This window comes from Peromyscus eremicus, chromosome 2 (assembly GCF_949786415.1).
Source record: "Peromyscus eremicus chromosome 2, PerEre_H2_v1, whole genome shotgun sequence".
Lineage (NCBI taxonomy): Eukaryota > Metazoa > Chordata > Mammalia > Rodentia > Cricetidae > Peromyscus > Peromyscus eremicus.
In genome coordinates, this window is record NC_081417.1 from 62,497,560 (window position 1) to 62,518,140 (window position 20,581).

The 20,581-nt window shown below is 45.4% G+C and overlaps 1 protein-coding gene across 4 annotated transcripts in view; it reads right to left on the reverse strand.

The window, feature by feature from the left end:
- The window catches only part of Fam219a (family with sequence similarity 219 member A), a 53,767-nt gene that overhangs the window by 30,378 nt on the left and 2,808 nt on the right, over positions 1-20,581 (reverse strand). The gene's annotated exons all lie outside the window — the stretch shown is intronic.

The following is a 20,581-nucleotide window of genomic DNA, read 5'->3' on the forward strand; positions in this document are numbered from 1 at the left end:
AGCTATCCTTATCTTGTTAATGGCAATCTTCTTTTCTAGCCAAATACACTAAAAATGGTGGTGGGGATATCTTTTAACCTTAATTATTTTGAAATAATTAAAAATGTTTTTAATTATATTTATTTATTTATTTATGGGGGTGGGCAGTGTGCCACAGTGCACATGTGGAAGTCAGAGAGCAGTTTCAGAAGTTGGTTCTCTCCTTCCACTGTGTAAATCCTGGGGGTCAAACTCAACTCAACAGGCTTGGCAGCAAGCGCCTTCCCTGCTGAGCCATCTCCACAGGCCTGAAATAACTCTATATTTCTACACTGGGATAATTCAGAGAATTCTTCATCTAGTTTCCCCTAATGGTAACATCTTACTTAACTATGGTACATGATCAACTCTAAGAATACTAGAGCATTGCTATTAACTAAACTACAGATTTGGTGTAAATTTCTACAGTTTTTGTACTAGGATCCTTTTTCATTTTCAGTCTTGACTTTTGAGGTTAAGAAAATGCCTGGTTAGGCATTCCTAGAATATCTTTTCAATTTGCCTAATATTTCTTTACAAATTTTTGTTTTATTTTATTCATCTGTGTCTATGTGTATGTATGTACATAATGAGCATGTAGTGCCTGAGGAAACCAGAAGAGGCTGTGGGATCCCCTTGAACTGGGGTTACGGTGGCTGTGAGCCACCATGTGGGTGCTGGGAACTGAGCCCGGTCCTCAGTGAACTCGCCTTCACTGCTGAGCCATCTCTCCAGCCCCTGCCTCACGTTTCTCGTAACCAGTTCAGGTTGTAGATTCCAGGGAGGATACAATGGAGGTGACATGTACTTGTTACGGCACACTGGGATTTCACGTCTCATCACCAGTGGGATTAATCTGAATCACTTAGGGTGGTACTTGACAGGTCTCTCTATTCTAAAATTACTATTTCTGTCATACGTTTTCTCTTCATCAGAAACAAGTCACTTAGTCCAGCCCATATTGAAGGGGGAGAGAATTAAATTCCATCTCCTAGAGAGAGGAGTATCAAAGAAAGCGTGGATACATGTTTAAAACTACCACAGTAATTAATACGTAAGAGTGTCATACAACTATTCAAATATCTTGATTCTCCTTAAAGTGTCACCCTCTAGATTTAGCAGTCAGTGAATCTTGACAGCAGCTATTGTTACTATGACTTCCAGTGGTAGTTTTTATTTCCCTCATTTTTCTTCAAATATAAAAATTTAATGAAATATATTTCATGAAAATATACATGCATACAATTAGAATTCTAAAAGGAGTATTTGTCCCTTCTCCTTTGTTTATTTACAAATATCGCTGTGGATTAATACTTACTTTACGTGGGGGTTATAACCCAGTGTCATCACTATTTTCTTACAGCTTGCTCCTGTCTCTCTTAGACCCAACTGTGGGTCTTCCTGACCCATGCTCTTTCCATTTAGACCTCTGGCAAACCAATTGGAAATGTAATATAGCACTTTCTTCAAAATAGTTAATGTATATTTAAAGATGGGGACTTCCTGTGTAGCCCAGGCTGGCTTTGAATTCAGGCTCTTCCCGCCTAGCCTCAAGTTCACCACCATGCCTAACTATATATACCCTCCCTCCCTCCCTTCCTTCCTTCCTTCCTTCCTTCCTTCCTTCCTTCCTTCCTCCCTCCCTCCCTCCCCTTTCTTTTTCTTTCTCTTTCTTTCTTTCTTTCTTTCTTTCTTTCTTTCTTTCTTTCTTTCTTTCTTTCTTTCTTTCTTCTCTTCAAGTTATCTCATGCATTATTCTTTTTCAAAAAAGTATGTGTAAAATGGATAAAGCTAAAAATAAATAAAAATTTAAAGTGTGTGTGTGTGTGTGTGTGTGTGTGTGTGTGTGTATGTGTGTGTGTGTGTGATACATGTGGAAGTCAGAGGCCAGCCCCACGGAGTTGGTTCTTTGTTTCCACCTTCACATGGGTTCTGGTGATTGAAATCAGGACTCCAGGCTTCCAAGGCCTGAGCTATCTCATCCACATTCATTACTCTTCAAACACTGCTCTGAGAATCAAATTACTGATTATAGGACTCCTTTGCTCAAGACCCTCCAATGGCTTCCACCACTTAAAAACTCATTGACCTGACATTCAATAGTTTTAATAACATGGTCCCAATTTGCCAATCAAGCTGTTTCCCCAATTGCTTATCTTTCTAAATCCTCTGTTCTCCATGCCCCAGCTGTCGACCTCTATATGGATGACTTCCAATGACTATTTCTAGTTTGACTATATTACCTTAAGCCATTAAAAAGTCTGTATTGGTTTCCTTAACTTAAAAAAAAAAAAACAACAATGCATGTTCACCAGGGAAACAAGACAGTACAGAGCAGATGAAGTGAAGACAAGCCTGGTTCCTCCCCTCTCCCTTTCCTAGGCTTTAACATTTTTATTTTATATCTACAGATGTTTTGACTGCATGCACATCTGTGCATGTCATACATGCCTGCTTGTCCTCAGAGACCAAAAGAGGTTGTAGGAGCCCCTGGAACTGGAGTTACAGTCAATGTGAGCTGCCATGTGGGTGCTGGGAATTGAACCTGGGTCCTCTTGAAGAGCAGCAAGTGCTCTTAATTGCTGAGCCATCACTCCAGTCCTCTCTGGTTGTTTTTAAGAAGTGGCCTTTTGCCAGGCAGTGATGGTACATGCCTTTAATGCCAGCACTTGGGAGGCAGAGGCAGGATCTCTGTGAGTTCATGGCCAGTCTGGTCTATAAATTGAGTTTCAGGACATCCAGGACTGTGATATAGAGAAACTTTGTCTCAGAAAACAAAAAAAAATAAAAAAAACAAACAAACAAAAGTAGCCTTTCAAGATTTTTCAATATCCTTTATCTCCCTATTAAACTGTTATTCCACAATAAGTAGATAAGCAGACGTAGAGGCATGTATATAGACATAAAAGCATAACACAAATCTGAAAAGATTACATTAAAAATATAGATTTTATGTTTTTATTGCAACTTATATTTTCAAAGCTTTTCCTTTATTTTCTCATTTAATCTCTGACAATCATAAGACATAGAATTAATGTCTATTATTTATTCCAGTTTTGCAGAGAAAACTAAGGCTGGGCAGTTCCCATGTAGTCCCTGAGCCAGGAGTAGTTAAGTTTTCTGGTCCCTTTCCTACTGTGCCACCTAAAAAGGCTGCACTGAAAACACCAGCCGGAGGCAGAACATCCGACATGTGGTCGTGGCTGCAGCTTGGGGGATGTGAGACTAGACTCTCCTCCTGCCTCTCTCTGCTGGTGAAGGTGAAGCTGCGGGAACTTGCCAACAAGGAGCTAAGAGGCAGGAATATATCTGTCCAATGCTGAGCTTTTCATTTCCAAAGAAATGCCTTGTCTCCACACAGCCAGGGGCTCTGCAGAATCTGAGAAGGAAGTGAGAAGATGTGAATGGAGTGTATGAGGTCAAAGCCGAGGGGCCCAGCAGGGACAAGACTGGCCAGATGAGTAGCCGACAGGTATGAGGCAACATTTCCATCCTCAATGCATTTAGCCAACTTGTCCATACAATACCTGATTCCAAACACATGTGAATGATGGGACAAAAGTTCTATTGTCTGTGCAGGGAGGCATATGCCAGGAGAAAGAGTATACTTTTAAGCATTTGTTACACAAAATAGAAAAAGGAATAATAAAAAAATAAGGTAAGTTGATTTATCTTAAGAGATACCAACACAAAGGTGAATAAGGAAGAAAGTGAAAGTTCTCATAAGATTAGAACTGTTGCTACTTTATACTTTCAGACTTTAAGATGCATGCTTATATATACAGATTTAAACACAGATGGAATCAGACTACCCACACTACATATGCATCTTATGATGGCAACTTTTATGTAATACGCTTTTTATGCCACAGAAAAATACATTATAAGCACCTCTTGATCTAAAAATTACTTATTATTAGTGTGTATGATGTGTGGACACACATGCCACAGTACACATGAGGAGGCCAGGGGACAACGTAGAATCGGTTCTGTTCTCCATCTTCAAGTGGGCTCTGGGGATCAAACCACAGTCACCAGGACTATGGAGCAAGGACCTTCACCTGTTGAGTCAGCTCATCTAGCTGGCTGCCCTTTATTTTGAATTTGTTATGCAGCCAAGGCTGGCCCTGAACTCCTGATCCTCCTGCTTTGGCCTTCCAAGTGCTAGAATTATAGGCATGAGCTACCATCCCCCTTATGTATGCTGTGGGAAGAGTGTTCCATGATTTATTTATTTAATCATACTCCACTACTGAAGGCTTAAGCTCTTTGCTTTTTTTGGAGGGGGTGGGTTAAGATAGAGTTTCTCTGTGTAACAGCCCTGGCTGTCCTGGAACTCACTATGTAGACCAGGCTGGCCTCTGCATCCCAAGTGCTAGGATTTAAGGTATACATCACCATGCCTAGTCTCTTTGCTTTTTAAAATTTCTTCTTTTCAGCCGGGCGGTGGTGGCGCATGCCTTTAATCCCAGCACTCGGGAGGCAGAGGCAGGCGGATCTCTGTGAGTTCGAGGCCAGCCTGGGCTACCAAGTGAGTCCCAGGAAAGGCGCAAAGCTACACAGAGAAACCCTGTCTCGAAAAACCAAAAAAAAACAAAACAAAACAAAAAAAAACTTCTTTTCACTATGATAATGTTGCAGCTACTGTAGCTATTATGTCTATTGTAACTATTTTAATGCTACATTATAAAATTATATACATATTTGTTTTCATTTTTTAAGGCAGTGTCTCGCCATAGAGCTCACTCTGGCCTTGAACTTGTGATCCTCCAGCCTCAGTCTCTAGAGTTCTGGGATTAGAGGAATGGACCATCACACCTAGATGTATTTATTTGAAAACAATTATAATGCCCAGTAAAAGGAAGTCTTTATACATTTGCCTATTTTTCTGGGCGATGTTTAACCACAGTCCTAGAAATAGGAAGGATGCTCCACTGCCAGTTGTCTCTCCTCACCAACTCAGTTTGTGGGACGCTCTGGTTTCAAAGTCAGGAAGACCAGCTGTTGTATGACTTTGGGCAAGTTCTTTTATCAATGCCTCTTTCCTTTCATGGGTGCAGCATTACTGAGTCAGCAAGGCTGGCGTTAGAATGAAGGGAATAAGGAATGTAGAAATCTTCACAGCGTGCCTGGCATGGTCAACAAATGGGAGCTGGCTTTTATATTTATGCCACCCATTTCTCATTTGCATGTCCCCATCTAGTCTAAAATATTCGTCAGTTCCAATTTCCCTGCCACCAGAGAAGCTCTGGGATCCTGGATAACTCGAGCTTTGCTGTAATCAAGACTAAGAGGGATTGCCCTCTCACTGGGTCTGCATTTCCCAGGGATGCCTTAAAGCTACTTTCCAGAATGCTATCTTTAGTGGCTAAATCACAAAGAGACAAACACTCCTTTCTCCCTCTCAATTATTTTTATTAGGTTCTTAATCAGGGCTGTTTACTCGCTGGACACTGCAAACCAGGCCATTTAAACAGCGGGCCCTTCTTTTCTCTAAAACGAGATGCTATATTACATCCTGGAGGTGGCAAAGGGTTCATGGAAAACATATGGGGCAACAGACCCTGAAATGCATAACCGTAGAACAGCAGCAGCCCAGGTTGAATTCCATCACGGTGTCCTTCCACAGCTGGGCTCCACAGTCAGCTCTGCCAAGTACTCATTTGAAATTAGCTGAGGACCCAGTGGCAACTCTGTGACATGCCAAAAGAGGGCAGTGTGGTACTACGGTTAAGAGAATTGGCTTTGAGGCCACATACCTGGGTTTGAAGTGGTTCCCTAATTAGCTGTGTGACCTTGGGTCTCAGTTCCCTCTCTGTAGATTAAGAGCATACCTCCTTCACAGAGTTGCAGAGGTTAAGTGAAACGTTGCATGTTTGGTAAATGCTCACCAACAGCAGGGCACATGTTGAATATGACGGAATGACAAAGGTTACAAAGAAAAGGAGATAAGAAAGCGAAATTTTCATTCATTCAACAGGTATTCAGTGAAAGTCTACTATGTGTGGGTACTCTGCAGGAGAATAATGTAAAAACAGAAACGGTTTCCGCCTTGTGGAAATTAGACTTCATAAGGCCCTATCTCAATAGAACAATTATTCATACATTTCTCAAATTACACCTGTGAAAAGTACATTAAGGAGAGAAGGTCCCCGAGGCAAGCTTAGAAGATGAGATGGAGTCAACCCAAACAAGAACGAAACATCCCCAAAGCAAAACTGTCTGCAAAAGCACTGAAGCAAGGGGAAGCAGACCTCGGAGGGAAATGGAGGCAGGACGCAGTGGCGGAGGCAACGGGAAGAGGTGAGCTGGACAGGAAGCTTGCAGGAAGACTATTTGAGGCCTTGCAGGCCACCTGAAGAATCTGAGTCTTTTTGTTTCGTTTTCGGGCAGGCCCTCATGTAGCCCAGGCTGGCCTTGAACTTACTATGTAGCTAAGGATGACCCTAACGTCCTGATCCTCCAACTCACAAGTGTTGAGATTACAGGTGCCCTTACCATTCCCTGCTCAGGATTTGAATCTTTACAGGTGGGAGCAGAAGTTGTTGGCGTGTTAGGGGTAACAGACTTCCCTGATACCTAGCAGCACACTTTCCTCTATGTCTCTGTGCTGTTTAGGGCATTTGGGAAGTTCAGATAGGGTTTTACTGTATGTTCCAGTTCACCTTGAAACACTACGCAGCCTGAGCTGACTTCAAACTTGAAGCAATCCTCTTGCTTCAGCCTCATAAGTACTGGGGACCACAGATGTGCACCACCACATCTGCTTTTGGCTGATTGTTTCATTATTTTGAGGCAGAAGGTCTCACTATATAGATTAGCCTGGTCTTGAACTAACAACTCCACTTCAGCCTCCCAAGTGCTGGACTCACAGACGCGTGCCACTTCAGATCACTGATAATCTCTCTTCATGGGATGAAAGAGATTGAGTTTCACATAATTCTTGCTGGAGCCATCCAGGAGAGGAGAGAAAATAACTAATCCATGGCAGGTCCTCTCTTGGAGCAGAATATGGCCCTTCAGGTTCTTACTGTTCAAGGAAGAGCCAGGCATATGGAGGAATGAGGGTAGGCATCCAAGCTGTCACTTATCAGAAGTCCTATAGTGTTGGCCCTGTGAATGTGAGTTCTGTATATGTTGATTCAACCAAGCTTTGATTGAAAATATTAGGTAGAAAATATCTGTACTAAACACGTACAGGCTTTTTCTCATTATTCCTTAAGCAATATAATAGTATAATAACCATTTATACCCAGCATGGTGGCATACACCTTTAATCCCATCACTTAGGCAGAAGTAGGTAGATCTCTGAGTTCCAGGTTAGCAGGGCTACATAGTAAGACATTGTCTCAAAACCAAACCGAATCCAATCAACGAAACAAAGTAACTATTTACATGACATGTACATTGTGTTAGCCATTGTAAGAAACCATGTGAGGATTTCAAGTGTACAGAGTGCATGTGCATTGTATGCCATCCTATGCTTCTTCCACTTCTGTTTTCCTTCGAGACAGGGTCTGCCTATGTTGTCCAGGCAGTACTGAACTTATGTACTCAAGCAGTCCTTGAGGCTCCAGGCACAGGCTACCAGGCTTGGCTATCAAGTAAGTAAGGAGCTTGCATATCCATGGGTTTTGGTATTGGCAGAGGGTGGGGGCACTGGTCCTAGAGCCACAGATGCTGAGAAAGAACTGCACTGGGCCATGGCCACTATCGTAGAGTATCCGATGTCTTCTGGCTCTCATAACCAGACCCTGGCCAGCCCGCACCTCTCAGGCTTCCTGCTCTAGCAGAAGCTCTGCTGAGTTGGACACAGTGACCAGAGAACTAACAACAGCTGGGTGACAGAGTTGCAGGACTTGTATAGGCAGGGTCAGGGTCTGTAAGCAGCAGCTCCCAGCTCTGTGCTTCCTGGTCAGCTGTCCCACTGCAAAACTGATGCATCTGCTTTATCTGTCTGGGGTGCACGAACCCACAGCACAGTATCCATAGTCTGTCTGCTGAGCAGAAGAACCAAACAGGAGTGGTGATCATGGGAGGCACCGGGATGCTGAAGCACCAGAGGATGGTAACTGTTCTGGCCCTCAGAGGTGTCTAAGCTGGGCAGGAGAGAGGAGAGGACTCGAAAGCTGAGCTGCCCTTCCCATGCCTCCCTCAACCTCTCCCAGCCTGTAAACAGGAAGCCAGGCTTGGGTCCCTGCCAGGGCCCAGGCTTGGGCAGGAAGCTGAGGAAACAAGTGTGGAAGCCTCTCCTCAGTACAGAAGAGGGCTCCTGAGCAATTCCTGGGAAGGGAAATAAAGCCAGCTCCCTGCAGAACTCTCCCAGAGAAGGAACAGCCTGGGCTGCTTACACTCCCCAGTGTGGGTCAGACATGGCTCTAGCAGGATTCAGTGAGAGTAGATCCAAGTCAGGACCCTCCCCTCAGGGAAGCACAGGCCACCAGGGAGGCAGATGGAGTCTGTGAGGCCTGAAGATCTGTTAGGGCGTCTTGGGTTGATGAGGAAGGAAATGATGGTATGGGTTAAGGGCAGTGTGGGGAAAGCAGATGCACAGGAGAGAGGGCCAGGGGTACTAATGGGGACGAGGAAACTCCTAATGAAATAATGGACCAATGACCATCAGGGACTGCTGAGAACATTAGGTAAACGATGCTGAGGAACCTCTGTAATGGGTTGTAATCAGGCTAACTACCCCATCAATCAGTCTGAAGACCACAAAAAGTAGGACAACTGTGCCGAGGACAATGTACACCTCAGGGGAGAAGGAAATGCACAGTGCATCTACCATGCATTCTTCATACAAAGTTGAATCTGAATCTGATCTACTACTAGTTTACAGAAAGAGAAGAACGGGATTAAAAATACCATAGGGATGTGATCAACAAAATCCGGAATGTAGGAAACTGGAACAACAAAAGATTTTCAAACAGAGAAATTGCAAGAAAAGAAAAAGTAGAAGGGAGGACTTTAGGTTGAAGAAACATCAGCCAGGATTAGGTAAAAGCCCATGATGCACAAGCCTGACAAGCTGGGTCTGATCCTGGAACCCAAGATGGAAGGACAGACAGACTCCACAAAGTCATTCTGATCTGCACACACACACACACACACACACACACACACACACACACACACATACACACACCTCAATAAAATTAAAGAAAAAAAAAAAGGTCAGCTGGGCAGTGATGACATATGCCTTTAATACCAGCACTCAGGAAGCAGAGGCAGGTGGATCTCTGTGAGTTCAAGGCCAGCCTGGTCTACAGAGTGAGTAGCCAGGGCTACACAGAGAAACAAAACAAGACAAAACAAACAAAAACAAAATAAGCAAGCAAGCAAGAAAGGTCAACTAAATGCTATGTATGGATTAGTTTCAAACAAACGAAGTAAAACTTTATGATGTTAAAAAATTATCTTTAGATGTGAAAATATTATGGTCTGCTATGACTTTAAAAAGAGAGACATATGTTGATGCTAAAGAGGAAAGAATTATTTAGAATTATGTGGGGAGGGCACGGGTGAAACATTAGTCTTGTGTTGACAATTAGTTGTTGGATGAGTACCTGAGGGTTCATTTTACTTTCTTCTCTACTATACATATGCTTGTGGGTTACTCTGACAAAATGTTGAAAAGAACACAAAGTCAGCAGTCTGGGCCTGCCTCCTTCTCCAGCCCACTGGCATAGGGGAGGGGATTTTCAAATGTTTTCTGAGCACCACTGACCTTTGTAAACTGAACCAGCAGCAGGACAAGGCCTTCCCTCCACCAACAGTGAACTCTCCAGGAAGGTGTCACCATGACCACAGGACTCACAGACATGGCACAGGGAAGGGGCCTGGTCTTGGCTCCCCTTCACAGCTCCCCTTACCCCTACCCTCTCATGGGATCCCCCTCTGAGAAGAAAGCTCTTTGGTCTCTAGGCTGGCCTCACCACAGCCCCATCAAAAAGGTGTGATTGCTGAAGGGAAGGAACACCTCTTCACCCTGTCCCATAAAATCTCCCCTGGGAACCACCGATGGCAAAAGGAAATTACCAACCTTTATCACCATCAAACCTGGACCAGAAATGATAGAGTAACGTGCAGTTCATCTGCACATGCATGATCTTATTCATTTTATAAGTAGCCTGAAAGAGGCCAGGAGGCTGGCCAGAGGTCAAACCGAAGACACAGCTAGGATGCACCCAGCTGACTTCCTGGCACTCTTGGGCATACCTCCTGCTCCGATGCCCGCCCTCACTAGCTCCTTAGGGTCTCTATAATTAAAGATACCTAAACCAGTTCCTCCTAAGGGAGCTTCCCGAGATTGCCTCCTTGTTTTATCTCAGAGCCTCCAGTCCACGTGAGGTCCTATCTGAAGTTGATGGAGAGGGTGATAAGTGGCCCAATCTTGTGCCAATGTTTTAGACTCTCTAACTTATCTCTCTGCTATCACACAATTCTTCCTCCTCTTCCCTGAACCACTAGCCACACACACGTCATGATCCCTGCTTGGTCTTTTTGAGCCTGCGATCCCTTCCAAGCCAGGGCTGGGAGCAACAGGCCAGCTGAGAGCAGAGGTTTTCTGGAAGCTAGTATCTCCAGTGGACTGCTCTGGGGTCCACAGAAAGTTCAGTGGAGGCTCCCCTCACCAGCTCTGCAATCTGCATGCCAGTGGCTGATGACTTTCCCACCAAGAGGTAGGCCTGCCCTAGACAGAATGCCTGTCACATTTAGCTTCTGTGCTAACAACATGAGCCCGGCATGCTAAAAACAGGCTGTCCAGGATGGTAGTCTCCCTTCTCTCTTCCCGCCAAGACCTTGGGTACCTTTCCCGTCTCTAGGAGGAAATGTGCAAAACACACAATGCTGGAGGACTCAGGTAAGAGCTCTTTGTCAACAGAGCTCATTAAATATTCAATATCACCACACTATTAGTAGCTCTCTCAGTCCCACAACACAGCTGGCAGCATGGCTAAAGGTTTCACTACCAATGGGAGCAGGGCTACACTGGCCCTCCCACGTGCCCATTTCTGAAAACTTACCCAGTGCTGCAAAGGGACAGGATGGAGAAAGGCCAGTTTGGAAGGGACTCACTGGGGAGTCCCTGACCTGCCAGGGAGCAAGAAGAAGTCACTCCCTGTTAGCACCCCAGGACCTTCTCATCCTGTGGTCTGAGCTCCAACAGCACTTTTTCTCACAGGCAGCTTACCTGACCCCCCCCCCCCCCATATCTCACTGTTCTCACTCACAGCACCTTTTCTTGTGTCTCTACCACTCACCTGTTTCTCACCGTGATTTGGGTTGTGTGCTTTAGTTGTTCAGGGCCTGTCTCCCCCGCTGGACGGCCATGTTTGCTTTCTTGATTATTCTATTCCCTACGTGTGCTGCACTGTCTTACATACAGCAGATGCCCAAAGGATGTTTCTTTGAATAATGAATGAATTCTTCAATCCATATATCCCCCTGAAACTCCCACAATTCTTCAATATGTACGTTTCTGCTCTCTGGCTCCCACCTACTCATTCCTCAGAATCCCCCAACTCCTGTCTGCTCTTACTCATCCTCAAACAAGCCAGCTGTCTTCTGTAATTCCATTTCACAAGGCCAGGTTTCTTTTTTTGTGGTCTGACAAGCCCTTGGAGTAGATGCTTCCTGCCAGCGAGATAGAGGAGGAGCTGGGGGACAAGACTGGGGACAGCACAGCTCACTGGAGTGGACACCTGAGCCAGAACGCCATATATACCGCATTAGGTGCTAGACTAGATAGAGGCTAGAGGCCTTGAGACTAGTTGACTATTCACAAGAATAGCCAGGGAGGGCTTCTTGGGGAATGGGTAAGAGTGAGCAGTCAGAGATGAAAAAGAGTTCCTAAGTAGACAATATTCTCTAGGTACCAATAGAAAAGGGAGGTGAAGGGGATGGCTGGTCCTACAAAAAAGCTGGTGAATGGTAGAAATGAGTAACTTTGAAGGATGAAGTTGGTTTAAGGCCTCAAAGGCCCATGAAGCTTGATGCAGAAAACTGAACTAGGCCTCAAGTTGTAAAGGGAGACCCTGGGCCTGGGACGAGGACATCTTGGTTCTGGCCAGGTAAATGCTAAGCTGCCTCGGGTAACAGCCAAGCCTATTCTCTGTCTTCAGACCCCACATACAGGAGTACACAACGAACAGCAAGAACCATCCCAACCTACTTCCCAACGTGGGTCAGGTGCTTGGGAAATCCATTGCTTCTCTCTTAAAAAGGAATTTAGGGTAGGCCTCCTAAGACTTTACACAAAAGTCCCACACCAGGGTAAAAGATGGCATGCTTACATCTTGTTAAAAGAAAGAGAGGAGGGCCAGGAAAAGATAGAGCCTGGAGGACAGGCCTCAAAATATAGAGATCAGTAAAAGCTCATGATAGGAACCAAGTGCTGCTCACAGTGTCTGGAACATGACTGCCTCACTCAGCCGTGTTTCTGCTCCAGCACAATTCCTGGTGCCTGTTTTGGAAAGAGCATGGCATTTTCCAAAGAGCAGTGTGTCTCCAGGTGTCTTGGCCTCTGGCCAGATGAAGAGCCACTACCTCAGGGAGAAGATGGGTATGCACTCCTTCATGCTCCCACAATGGGGAAGGTACCCCTTCACGCTCCCATCCAATGGGAAAGGGGTAAGTACCCCTTCACGCTCCCATCCAGTGGGGAAGGGGTAAGTACCCCTTCATGCTCCCATCCAATGGTCCTGCGTCTTCCCTGTGAAGTCACAGGTAGCTTGAAATCTAACCTTCCTTTCCTAATCCCGGTCATTTAGGACTCAGAAGCCTTAGTCATGTGTTCTGCTCTCTGAGACTGTTTATCCACAGGCTGAACAGCTGCAGTTCTTCCAACTGTTCTCACATGACACGATTTCGATTCTTTTTGTCACTCTCTTGAATGATGACAGCAAAGAATTTAGGAGTTCAGACAATGCTGACCAGTGCAGAATAGGATAGAACAGGACCACCACCTCCTCAGATCTAAACTCCATACTTCCATCAGTGGAACCCAACAGTACATTAGCTTTCCTAGTGGCCACCTCATATAGTAGACTTACATTAAACTTCCTATCCTCTGAGGCACTAAGCTCTCTTTGAAGAGTTACCTCGCCTACATAATCACACATCCTTACCTTGATTCCACCTTGATGAATTCAGACAACTATCTTTCTGAGAATAATGGTTATATTACATATGCCAGGCATATTGGCATGTACTTGTAATTTAGCACTTAGAAGGCTGAGGCAGGAGAATTATATGAATTTGAGGTCAGCCTGGACTGCATAATGAGTTCCAGGTCATCATGGGCTACAGAGTGAGAACCTGTTTCAAAAAAACCAAAATAACAACAGAAAGATTTACATCACACACATATGATGTGGTTTTTAATTAACATGAAGCTGCCATTTTATAGCCCCTGTGGCCCCTTACCTGACTGCCAATCAGCCCAGCTTATATGCAGTTCCAGGTTTGCCTCTTGATTTTACACTGTGAACAAAAAGGCCACCATATTTCAAATATGCCCCAAGTTCAACATAACAAAAGGCAGAACTATTAAATACGATCATGAAACACAGTGGCAGTCACAATAATGTGTTTCTCAGATCCCACGGACGGGTCTGTGTAGAGAAAAACTTGAAAGTATCCATTTGTGTATCTAGGGCAGCTGGAGAATGCGAGTACTTCAGTGAAATCATAGAAGAAAAACCAGGGTTCCCTTAGCCTGGAGTAAAACCAGGAAGATGCTGAGGCTAGCAGGGGCTCTTCGTGCTGCTCTTACGGGGTTATTGTTTCATTTTAAGCATGGCCAGCCACTCAAGTGCTAGTCATGAGATCTTTGCCTCATTCTGTCTCTTTCTCCCTGTCTTCTGTTTGGCAGAGTGAAGGGTCCACCTTCTTTCTCATCTAGCCCACCAACTTCCGAAGGACAGTTAACTTTGCATCCTCTTCAAGACCTAATGCTGAAGATCTTGTTAGGGACACTGCGATAGAAAAGGTCAATTTTCAGCTCTTAAGTAGCTATGTCACAAGACTGCCACCCTCAGTGAGACAGCTTGCTGAGCGGCTCCTATCCCCAGAGTCTCCCTTTCCTGTGTTGTCTGCCCAGGATAATGATGATGATTAAGGGAAGCCATGATAGTAGGGCAGAGCATCGAAAAGGCCATTCCTCCCACTGAAGACCACGGCAGACATGGAAAGTCAATAACATACACTTTTCTCACAATACCAGGACTCTTTCTCAGAATCCACCCACACAATGCCCCAGACAGCCACTACACTTCAATTGGCATGGGGGTCAAAACCTTACTTATCACCCATACTTTGTGTCATTTAGAGACCAAGAGGGTGTGAAGTGATTATGCAGGAACACCCTTTGGGCTGTCCCAAATGGCAGGGGCACTTCCTAAGGCTTCAGATTAGGTTCTGGCACATCTCTGAAACCAGGAACCCATTTCTTGTTTTGAATCCCAATGGCACTCTTCCTGACAAGATATCTGGACTATAATCTTTATTTTCCATACTACCTGGATGAACATAAAACGACAGAGCACAGCGCACAGGCCAAAAGAGAAACAGAACTAAGGCATAGGTAGCCAAGCTAGAACTAAAAGTAATGTTTAAAATAGTTAAAACATACAGAATGAATTATCTCTCAATAAATCTGTAAAAACAAACTACCCACAAAACTGAACAGAAAGAAAGTAATCTTTTTCCCAAATCACGAGAAAAACAAGGCCCTGTGTGCATGCTTCTCTACCAAAGATCACGAGGAAGTTGCTGCAGCTAGCAGCAAGTCAGACTCTGACTCAAGCTAGCAATATCCCACGAGGCCCAACACTGGGCAAGACGGCATGGCTTCCGAGAGGCTCAAAAGCACAGGGAAGGGGCTGGAGAGATGGCTCAGTGGTTAAAGGCACTTGCTATTCTTACAGATAACCTGGGTTTGATTCCCAGAGCACACACGGTGCTCACAAGCACCTGTAATTCCAGTCTCAGGGGATCTGATGTCCTCTTCTGACCCCTGCAGACACCAGGCACACACATGGTACACAAGCTAAACACTCACAAACATAAAAAAGATAACCAGATCTTTACAATTAAAAAGAAAGAACAGAGAAGAGTATACATTTAGAGTGGTCACAACACTGGCTCTTCTAAGCCAGACACTAGAGACATTCAGTGAAACACGCTGGCTCTGTAGGATGTTAGTAGTGCGACATTCAGAAATAACGTTCTGGGCTGGGTGTGGTGGTGCACTCCTTTAGTCCCAGCACCGAGAACACAGGTAGGCAAAATGCTGTGGGTTTTCCAGGCCAGCCAAGGCTACATAGTATGGGAAACATTGAGTTTAACACAGTTGAAGATGCTGCTTTATGGCAGGACTTGGCAGAGGCTTTAAACACTAGTGAGTGTTGTATCAGGATAGAGTAGGTAGTGTTTCCCAAGGAATTTGAGTAGGAATCCTTTTTTATCATAAGTATCCCAAAGGATCAATATTCTTAACAAAATACCATAGGAGAGGCAGTTCTGAGTCATTCTGGCTGATGATCTCTAATTTCTTTATAGGGATACAATTAATATGGGAACCATAAATAACTTAGAGATTGACTGTAGTTATACTAAAATCAACTATATATTGAAATATATAGATTCTCACTTCATAGTTTGTGTGTTATTCAGCTTTTTGTTTTTTCCACACAGTGTCAGTTTGTAGCCCACGCTGGCCTGGAGCTTGCTGTGTATCTCAAACTGGACTCAAACTGAAGATCCTCCTGCCTCAGCCTCCCTAGCATTAGGATTAAAGGTGCACACCCATGCTCAGCATTTCAGTAAATCTTTTTTTAATCGAATTTTGAGGATTTTTTAAATTCTTATTTTTATTTGAGTATATGTGTATGTGCTATAGGTGTGAAGATGTCCACAGTGGCCAGAAGAGGGTGTTAGACCCCCTGGAGCTGGAGTTATAGGAAGTTTTGAGCTACTTGATGTGAATGCTGGGAATTGAACTTGGGTCCTCTGGAAGAACAACCAGTACTCTTAACCATTGAGCTATCTCTCCAGCCCCCCGGGGTATGCTTGTGTGGGTTGTGTGCATGTGCATGCCGGTGTGTATATAGATTTGTGCGAGCACATCCGGAGGCCAGAGATCAATGTTGGGTTTTTCCCTTATCTCTTTCACCTTATTTTTTGAGACAGGCTCTTTCACTGAACCTGGAGCTTACAGATTGCCTAGACTGGCCGGCCAATGGCTCCAGGGAGCCACCTGTCTCTCTCTCCAGCGCTGGGATTACAGACCCATCCTACCAGCTTCCTCAGGAAACAATGACTCCAGACTTACCGAGCCACACCTTTGCTTCCTTTAACCAGAACCTCTGAGTAACTGCTTCAGCCTGATTCTTTCCATTCCCACCTCTCCTGGGGCTCCTTGTACCAGTTTTCCCACAGTCAGCTGAAAGACATAGTACAGCTAAGCCCTTTCCATGCACAAGGCTTGTCTTAGGTTTCTTTTTTCTTTTTTCTTTTTTTGTTTGTTTTTTTGTTTTTTTGTTTTTCGAGACAGGGTTTCTCTGTGTAGCTTTGTGCCTTTCCTGGAACTCACTTGGTAGCCCAGGCTGGCCTCGAACTCACAGAGATCCGCCTGGCTCTGCCTCCCGAGTGCTGGGATTAAAGGCGTGCACCACCACCGCCCAGCTTGTCTTAGGTTTCTATTGCTGTGATAAAACACCATGACCAGAAGCAACTTGGAGAGGAAAGGGGTTATTTCAGCTTACAACTTCCAGGTCACTCTCTGTCCCTGAGAAAGGGCAGGGCAGGAACGTGGAGGAAGGCACTGAAGCAGAGGCCATGGAGGAGTACTGTTTACTGGCTTGCTCCTCATGGCTTGCTCAGCCCATGTTCTTATTATACCCCAGGACCATCTGCCCAGGGGTGGCACCACCCACAGTGGGCTCGGCCCTTCCATATTGATCACTAATTAAGAAAATGCCCCACAAGCTTGCTCACATGCCAATGTCATGGAGGCATTTTCTCAATTGTGGTGCCCTGCTCTCAGCTCTAGCTTGTGTCAAGCTGATTAAAAAAAAAAAAAAACAACCAGGACAAGGCTCCCTCTGCGCTCTCTCTCTCTCTCTCTCTCTCTCTCTCTCTCTCTCTCTCTCTCTCTCGCTCTCTCTCTCTCTCTCTCTCTCTCTGTGTGTGTGTGTGTGTGTGTGTGTGTGTGTGTGTATGTGTGTGTGGTTATGTGTCTGTGTGAATGTACATGGATGCCTGTGGAAGCCAGAAGATGTGGGGTGCCCTAGAACTGGAGTTGCAGGTGGTTGTGAGCCACACACATGATGGGTGCTGGGAACCAAACTCAAGTCCTCTGAAGAGCCACACTCTTAATCATGTAGCCCAGGCTGGCTCAAACTCACTATGTAGCCAAGGATGACCTGAGTTTTTGATCCTCCTGCTTCCCTTTTCCAAGTTCTGGGATTCCAGGTGAGCATTACCACACCCAGTTTGTGCAGTGAGGGTGGAACCCAAGGTTCCCTTCTCAAACACTCTTCTCTCTGCCGACTGAGGTACAGCCCTAGCCCTCCATCTGCCCGTTCCCAGAGGAGAGCAGGGCCCAGAAGCTAAGAGGTTCAAGGAAAGAAGTCTCTACTTTCCCTTCCTGTTCACACAGGGCTAGCAGCAGTTAAGGGCAGTGGGTTGCTTGGGCCTGTGACTGTCTCAGCCTGAACACCAGCTACCATGGGATTACCTGCTGCAGAGCCACGCTAGGGACCTCTGAGAAGCCAAGCCACCTGTAAGTGTTCTCACCAGGGAAGTCTGTTGCTTTGGCACCCCTTGCCTGTAAGGAAGTAGACCCAAGCTTCAACTCAGTACAGCTTGCAGAGTCTATGACGTACTTTCAGAAAAAGGAGGCATATGTCCTTCCTCTTGTGACTCTTGCAGATAATGCTGTGGCATATACACATTCATGGTAGAATAAACCAGTGAAATAAAACCGTAAGTTTAACCACATAGATAATGAGAAGTCAGGCCAGAGGACTGCAGATTCCACTGGAATCCCAACACTTAGAGGGTGAAGCAAGGAGGATCCAAAGTTCAAAGTCATCTTTGTCTATACTGTGATTTATATCCTCAGCTACATACAGAGGCAGAGGCAGGAAGGTTGGGAGTTCAAGATCATCTTTAGCAACGTATTGAGTTTGAGGCCACCCTGGGCAACATGAGACTAGAAAACCCCACTGTTGTTTCTTGCTACCACCAATGCTCTGTACTCAGTAGAGTAGGCTACAAGGGAGAAATATTCAGAGGAGCACATACTCTGTGACCCTATGAAGCCGAGGGGTCATTGTTATCATGTTTGGTTTTCTAGAACTTCTGAGTTCCTCATAATCCCAGAAGTTGAGCAAGGAAAAGAGACACCTTCTCTACTACAAGAAGTCCCTGAAGCAAGGGCACAACTTCCACATTTCCTGAGGTGGTTGGTGGTGGTCCCTCCCTCCATCCAAATGTCTACATCAGAAACCTTAGAGTCCCCTCTAATTGCCCAGCTCTCCAGCCCACCTCTAAAGAGGCTCCATATCCTGCCCTTGCATTTTACTCTCATCTGTCCTCCCTCTCGGCGTCTGCTTTAGCTCGGGGCCCCATATCTCTCCCCCACCTCCCATTGACATCTTACCCTCCAACCGCACAAGGGACAACTTAGAGGGTCCTCCCCAGTGCGGACTGCCTATCTTGTGACGCTCTCTCTTCCACTTTCAGTCACTGAGCTGACACCCCGTCACTCTCCACGCCTTACAGTCAGCGTCAACAGAAGCCCTAAACTCCTCTTCCAGCTTCAACAGTCAAAGGGTCAGGAGGGCAGCATGCTCTCGCTCTCTCAGGATCACCACACTTGCTACTCATTCTGACATACATCTATAAACCTTCCTGTCAGCATTCGAGCATCCTTCTCCTGGAGACCCACAAGCAGAGCCTTGACCAGTCTCTGTATCCTTCAAGTACCAGGAACTGAGCAGACATGTAGCAAACGCTCATGAACTAAACAAATGAGTTAATGGGTAATCTGGTTTCAGGGAGGCTAGACTAGCATTCTCTCAAGTGTGCAGGGACCACGTCAGCTGCCATATGCCATTCTGTAAGTCTCTTATGCCTCTGACTGCACAAGAGGCAGAGTGTTGCTTGATGAAATTAAGTACCCAGCCGGGCGGTGGTGGCGCACGCCTTTAATCCCAGCACTTGGGAGGCAGAGCCAGGCGAATCTCTGTGAGTTCGAGGCCAGCCTGGGCTACCAAGTGAGTCCCAGGAAAGGCGCAAAGCTACACAGAGAAACCCTGTCTCGAAAAACCAAAAAAACCAAAAAAAAAAAAAAAAAAAAGAAATTAAGTACCCAAAAGCTCTATTTGTTTTTTTGTTTTGTTTTGTTTTGTTTTTTGCAACATATCTCTTCCAAGACGTAGACGTGTGGCTGAACCAACCAGCTGAACAGACAACAGGCCAGAGGGCTTGTGCCTGCTGCCACTCATACCAATGACAGCCCAAATACTACTCAATTGCTCAACAGAGCCTGGGCAGCAGGGAGTTCCCCAGGATTAGTGAGGTGTATGGCAGAGCTGGCACACAAAATGGGCCATTCCAAAGTTTCTGGAAGACAGACACAGCAGGAGCAGAGCCCAGGGAATAGATCACCAAGAAGAGCTCTCATTTCCTTCCTAAGGAGACAAGAAGAGACCCTGGGGAGCTCAGAGATAGGCTGGGACCTGGTTCAGCTGCTGAGATGCAGCCAGGCCAATTAAATAATTGGCCTGATAGGGAAAGAAGGGAGCCACTCCTCTCGGGCAAACTCAGCCCCAGACAGGAGGCTCCAGGCAGCTGTGGTAACAGCAGCAGCAACAACAAGGCAGGGATTTCTTCCTCTGCCTCCCACTAGCTGAGAGCTAATGCTTAAATTAGCACCTTGGAAACACCCAGATCTACTGGCTGCACCTTCTCTCTCAAGTGCTGCCACGCCCACAAGCCTCCTTTTCAAGATGAGTTTCTCTTTCAAGTAAAAATAAAGAAAAAGATGCTTCTTCTGGGGGAGCGTTATTTGATGATGAGGTCCAAGACACAGATCTCTGTCCATACATCCAGGTCCTGAAAGGGGCAATGAGGCCAATACTGGAGCTTCCATCTTTTCTTGTGGTCTAAGGAGGCAGACTCGACTCTGCCCTAAGGAAGCTCACTCATGGAGTGAGCAAGAGAAACAAGCTTTTACTGAATGGTGTGGTCCAGCAGGGCAGGGCTCCATCTGAACTTACATGGCTAACCACTGTGTCCCTAATATCTTGTGTAGAATCTGGAACAGTGCAGATGTTCAGTATTTGGTAAATCAATTTTCTGAGTCAATATATCAGGCTCCATGATATTCTTTGGAAGGGAGAATGAGGAACTATTGTTTAAACATTAAATGAATAGTTTGTCTTCATTTTGTAAATGGAAAAACAGTTCAAGGAGAATGAGAGACTTCCTAGAGGTCACTATAAATAATAGCAAAAAATGGAAGAGATCACAGGTGACTTTGAGCCTGGGA